This window comes from Diceros bicornis, chromosome 14 (genome assembly GCF_020826845.1).
Source record: "Diceros bicornis minor isolate mBicDic1 chromosome 14, mDicBic1.mat.cur, whole genome shotgun sequence".
Lineage (NCBI taxonomy): Eukaryota > Metazoa > Chordata > Mammalia > Perissodactyla > Rhinocerotidae > Diceros > Diceros bicornis.
This window is the reverse complement of record NC_080753.1, coordinates 18566074-18572517: the sequence shown is the minus strand read 5'-3', so window position 1 is coordinate 18572517 and position 6444 is coordinate 18566074.

Genomic DNA, 6444 nt, shown 5'->3' with positions numbered 1-6444 from the left:
ATGCATTTCCTTTTATCTTGCTCCTGCTTAGATTGCTCTGATACACAGCAGGTGACTTCTGACCTCTCCTCTCTCCGTGTGTGACACTACTTCATTTTTTGCCACAATATGGTTTGAGGTCTGGGTATTTTGTACTCTATTCACTTTTCTGTGGTCTAAGGGAATGGCAGGAGGGAGAAGAGCTTGGGGATAGCCCTTATTCCTGGTGTGTCAGGTAAGCTCCTGGCTAGAAATAGCCAGTATTCACAAAAGGATTTACCTGAAAATCATTTAGCTGAGAAGAATGAACTGAAGAGAATTTAATGGAGAGGTTCTTTACAGAGGAGCAGGGAGGGCTAAGGGAACGAACAGGAGATGGGGAGGAACCAGAGGGCTAGCGAGAGTCTCTCCCTAGACCTCAAGAGACAAGAAGAGGGAATTCTGGGGGCCTGGTGTGCACTGAAGCCTGGGAGAAAGAATGCCCAACAGGCACTGCAGCCAGAGGAGAGCACAATCATAGGATTGTGACCACAGAGAGAGGGAAAAGGAGTAATCTGTACCCCCGACTATCTATTCTCCCACCTTCTAATTTCCTCCCAGTGACTTCCATTGGAAGATCCCAACTGGAAGCCAGAGGCAAGACAGTCTGCAGAGGTCAGCTGGTTGGGGCAGAGAGTAGAATGTAGAAGGACAGAGAATAACTCTGGTGGGAGATGGGGAGCAAATGGAGAGCCACCTGCCCACCTGGGCTCAGCTCTGTGTTACTGAGATTTTAAATGCCCTGTACCGGAATCGACTCCATTTTCCTGGGTGGTATATAACGATAGCAGACGTTGTGGGGCTCCGGAGTGCTTCTCTGACTCTGGGGATAGCTCTGGAGTCTTCATTTCCGTCAGTCTCACTGTTCCCTTCCCCATTTACAATGAATCTCCAACATCCAATTTAAAAATTCTCCAGTTAGAGGAGGAAAAATGAAAGGAGTCTCACATTTTGCTTCTGTCTAGATTTCTGGTATTAATGAGATTTCTGAAGATTTTTTTCTATTCTATAGTTTGACTAAAAGGGGGAGAGAAAAGGAGGATAGAGTTTAGGAGCTGTGCTCTGCTTCACTTCAAAAAGTTCAATTTCTTTCCTTTAACAATTTTTGAAGTTATTCCTTGAAGTCCTCCCCCTTTCCTCATTTTGTTGCAATTAGTGAAGTTTTTACTGTTATTCAATATTTTGTTAGTGTTGGGGGAACATTCTATGATTCATTTCCAATCAAGCATCTTAACTGAGAGATCCCACCAGTGTTTTTCTGTGGATGTGCATATTATACAGATAGCATCTTATTGACAAATTTTCCCATTAATATTATAAAATTATAATATATACTATAATACTATCTCACATTAATATATTATAAAAGCTCTTCTTAAGTGTTTCTTTTCTTTTTTTTTTTTGCAGGGGAAAATTCACCCTAAGCTAACGTCTGTTGCCAATCTTCCTCCTTTTTCTTCTGTTTTCCCCCACAAAGCCCCAGCACACAGTTGTGTATAGTTGTAAGTTCTTCTGGTTCTTTTATGTGAGCCGCTGCGACAGTATGGCTACTGACAAATGACGTGGTTCCTCGCCTGGGTACCGAACCCAGGCTGCCAAAGCAGAGCGTGCTGAACTTTAACTGCTAGGCCATCAGGGCTGGCTGATAAATGTTGTTTTTAATGTTTGCATAATATTCCTTTATCATAATTTACTATCCACTTTATTCTTGTTTGACATTTATACTGTTTCCATATTCTGTTTTTGCTACTGTATATACAAGTGCTGTCAGCAAACCTGCATATCATACTTTTTTCTGTACTTCAAGATATTTTTATATGATAGAGTCCCAGAGGTGCTGCAGTACCAAAATAATTTGGGTTTACCTGGTTATTTAGCATTCCCACCCAAATTTTCTATACTTTCAGAATCTCTTTAATTTATCCTGGCAGCCTCTGCCTGTCAGATTACATTCTCTCTTTGGTTTTGTGGTGACTCATGAGGTAGGTGATTCTCGGTGCACACCTTTCCCAAGTGCCTGACATCGATGCCACCTGCACACGTTCCTCCCTGCCCACTGTTTACCTTTCAGGTGGGAGTAATCTTCCATTATTCAGCACTGCACGAAACCTGCAGGCAGAAAGAGGAGAGTATCCAATTCAAAAGAGGTTTAGAGAAACTGGCCAAGACTCAGGGGAACCCATGAAAATGATTTAACATTTAAAAAACGGGGCTTCTGGAGAAAACTGAGGGCTTACCTAAACATGTGGGTAGGTAGCTATGTGGGTGTGGTTTGGGGCATGGAGAGTCATCTTTGCTCCCAAGAATTTGGCCTATTGACTTGGGCCAGTGCCTTTGCCTCCTACTGTTGGAGAGGTTACCTCCAGAAAATTCTTGTTAAAATGTACACTTACCTGGGAAATCTAAATCGCAAAACCATTAGTATTCATTTTCACGTGACTGGTAGTTAGCTTATCTGATTAGTTAACTGTTTCTTCTTGGCAGTTGGAGGAATTCTGGAAGACTAAGACCCAAGAAAGGTGGCCCTTGTTGTGGGAAAGATTGTTTCAGAGTGAGGAGCTTTGTCCAAGGAGGGAGATTCTGGACTGGAGCCAAAAGTGGGGCCCTGAGCGTCTGGGCATGGCATGGGAGATGATGCAGGATAGACAGAAGGAATTCTGAGGGCAATTCTACTCAGTTTGTAAATTTCTTTATGGTCGTTTAAATCTAGATCTCTCTCTTTCTCTAAATATATATATTTTAATTTTTTTTTTTCTGGAGATGATGATCAGCCCTTTTACATCCCCACTGAGGACAGGGACAGAATGATGTAGTTAAAAGAGCCCTGGATCAGGAGTCAAAAAAGTCTGCTTCTTCCAATAACTTGGAAAGTCTGGTCTTCCAATAACTTGACGTTGGAAAAGCCACTTACTATCTGGACAGTTTTCTCTTTGGTAAAAAAGGGAAAATGATAACTTCTCTGCCTAAGTCATAAAATTTTTATGATGTCAAGATGAAGGTCGTATGTGAAAATGTTCTGAAAGAATGATCCCCATTCAAAGATCAGCTCTTTATTATTTCAGAAAAGCCGCAAGACATATTGGAAAAAAATCACAGACCTGGAGTTAAATCCCAAATATGTCACTTAGTACCTGCGAGGTTGGGCAGGGTTGACTTTTAGCCCCTTAATTTTGGAAAATTGTGGAAGTCACTTCAGTCACACAGAACTACTTGATGGCGTTACAAGAGCTTGTGTAGACACAGTGCCAGACGCAGAGTAAACAGACAGTAATTATTTGTTTTATTCTCCTCTTCACTTCCATAATGTCTGCATTCAGGCAGGAGGGATGGGATTGGTTGTTGACTAGAGGTGAAACTGTGGGTTGGCCAAATGACGCTATGGAAGCAGAGATCATCTGAAGTGTATTCCCGCAGTCTGTCTGGGAAATTTTGTAGCCTTTTGTGGATCTCACTGGAAAGCCTCAGCAATTCACTACAAAACCTAATTATGCAAGTAGTGGCCGCAGACTGTCAGCTGCCAAAGCTGGTGATTGAAATATTCCCGGGTGGCTGATAAAGTTCTGTCTGGAGTTTTGTTTTGTTGACATTCGTTTGTGATTGCTGTGGTTGCTATTCCAATACTTTCTTTTTTTCCTAATCAAGATTTAAGAGTTTGGGTTGTAGAGTTTTTTTTCCCAAAACCACCCTATAAAATTGCTCTCATCTCTATCGCTTGCATGTGTGAGTGCCTGTTTAAATCAAGCAAATGTTTGTTTCTCCTGGGACAGGACACGTCCCAGCATGCAGCTCCCGTGTTTTCTTTCTCTCTGCTTTGTCTTTCCTTAGTGCTAGTCAACCGTATGGTTTTGGGGTGGAGGAATTCAACACAGAGATAGGAAGAGATATTTTGAAATTAAATTGCTGACAAAGATGAGAATTGTTTTGTGGAGTCTGGAACTTTGGAATGCTTCCTGTCACATCTTTCTGACTAGTTTTGACTCTCTGGGTCTGCAGGTCTCTAGGGAGCAAACCCCATCCAAGTTTCCAACCCCCTGCTGGTGCTTCAGAAGCCCCAGTAGACCGTGACTTCCCGGAGGTGGTGAAGAGATGGGGAAAGAAGTCATCCTTGTTGTCGTGGTTTAATTTCTAGATGTTTTACGACATTGCTTGGAAATGAGGAGCTCATTTTATGTTTGTTGAATAAACTCATAAATTAACATTTTAAGCACCTTTTTCAGATTTGGGAAGGAGGCAACAGAGAATGGGAAAACATATTCTGGGTTGGATGGTTGGAAATATCTCTTTGCAGATCTAGTCACTGTACTGGCATACTTTAGTGTTCTTCTTTTTTATAAGGGAGGCAGGAAGGAGTTTCTTAATTCAGAAAAAAGCCAACACTTTGTATTTGGCACATTTTACTTTACGGCAATTACAGTGCTGATGTAATTGCTTCATTTTTTTTTTGGTATGATTCACATGTGGTGACTGTTTTTTCAGGTTGTATGTTCTTGAGAGATAAGCCTTTTCTGAAATGAATGTCTGTAATGACGTTTTTGGCTTGGGCTATGTGAAACCAATATTTGCAGAGTTACACTCCAGCTACCCCCGCATTTCAGAAATGTGTGGGGCTGACCTGGGGGAAGGAGGTCTGAACCATTAGGGATCTGTGGCTTTTCAAAAGAAAATGAGGAAGGAGGCTGGGGGGAGGGGATTGGAGAAGTGAGTGATCAGAAGATTGGATTCATGCTACTATTTCACCACTATACACTTTGGCTTCTTCTAAACATTCTGCTTTCATGGAAATGGAAAAAGAGCTAATGACTATGGCTTAATGTTAACAAATCTGGAAGAAAAATGATTTTAGTTAAGTCCAGATTAAAATGTGCCACTTTATTTAGAGAGCAATCATTTTTTTAAGAAAAATACAAAAAAAGTCAACTTGAGAAAATGTACCTTCTAGTTAACAGCATTGAGAAAAAGCTCAACGTGCACTAAAACTTAGAGTCACACTGTTGCTGAAACTCGGAGATGGGCAGCACTCCAGCGTTGTGGTCCCCAGTTCTTCCATGCTCAGGTAGCCCTGGGCAGTAAGGAAGATGTTAGAAAATTCTGGGCTCCGGGCAGCAGCACAACTGTTAAAAAGGTCAAACTACAAAGTCTAGTGACGGTCATTGCCACGTAAAACACAAAGTCCTCATTTTGCCATACATAGAAACATAATTTTAGTAATAACCAAAAAGCATTTTGATAAAAATTACAACTTAACTATATTTAAAATTTAAAACAAAATGACAGTAAAATAAAGAATTTTTTCAATACTACACCTTAAAATGTTAAGCAAACAGAATAGTTTTCATCTTGATTTGTCAGCGTCATGTAATCATTCGCCTCCTCCCCCACTCCTTTTTAAAAAATCTGTTTGAGTGTCTGGGCTGAGTAGTGCCAACTCTATGAAAGTTTGTTATCCTGTATCATTCCTTAAATCATTTTGCAAAAATTGGTTTTAGTTAAGAGAAAGAACATTCTATATGATGAGCATTTTAATATAAAGTTAATGTGATTCAGAAAAACATGGACTCATGCTCAGATTTTATGAGAATTATGTTGACAAATTCATCAGTGGTTTTAATTTTTTTCAATTTTGATCATTTTCCCCAAAGCAAAAACGGCATGGGTGATGATTCTGATAAGTCACTTTGATGATTTTCATCCTGGAATTTTCATCCACTTGAGTGATTTAGGTTGGAATAATGGACGCAAACATGACTGCAATTTACTTGAAATTGTGTGTCCATCTGGGTTGCTACTGCGTACATTTAAAAGTGATGAGCAACAAAAGAATCCCTTTGCTTAAAAAACCACAGACCTTCAGAGAACTGTGTTAATAGGCTGACACAGGCAATGCAAAATATTTTAAATAATCCTTGGATTTCAGTGGAATGTCAGCTAGGCAAGTATTTCAATGCAGGAAACGATTAAAGAATGCGTTTTCGCCTTGTCTTTAAAATAATGGCATTGTTTGCTACAGAGTTATGCATGGTTGGGATAAAGACAATTTCTTTTTGGCTAACCATGATCAAATAGCAAACGTCAACCATTGCTAAAGCTTCTGGCCTATGTTGATGGCATCTAAGCCTTCTGAATCCTTCCATCTAAAAGCAAAGAAATGACAAATAGCTTTCAAAGAGGATCTCACTCAGAATGAAAAATATTAAAATTTAATAGTAAAAATTTCAACTTAGGTGAGTCCTCTATAGAGGATAGACCTTGATGCAAAAATTATCAGTTCTTCTCTCCCTCTTCCCTTTCTCACCATGTGTCCAGCACTGTAGGTGCCAAGGAATCATTTTAGTTTTGACATCAGTTTTGGCAGAAATAATAATAACAGGCTATATCTAAGATCAGTTTTGAAGAAGTTTCTACCTATGAAAATACAGCTCCAGAGTT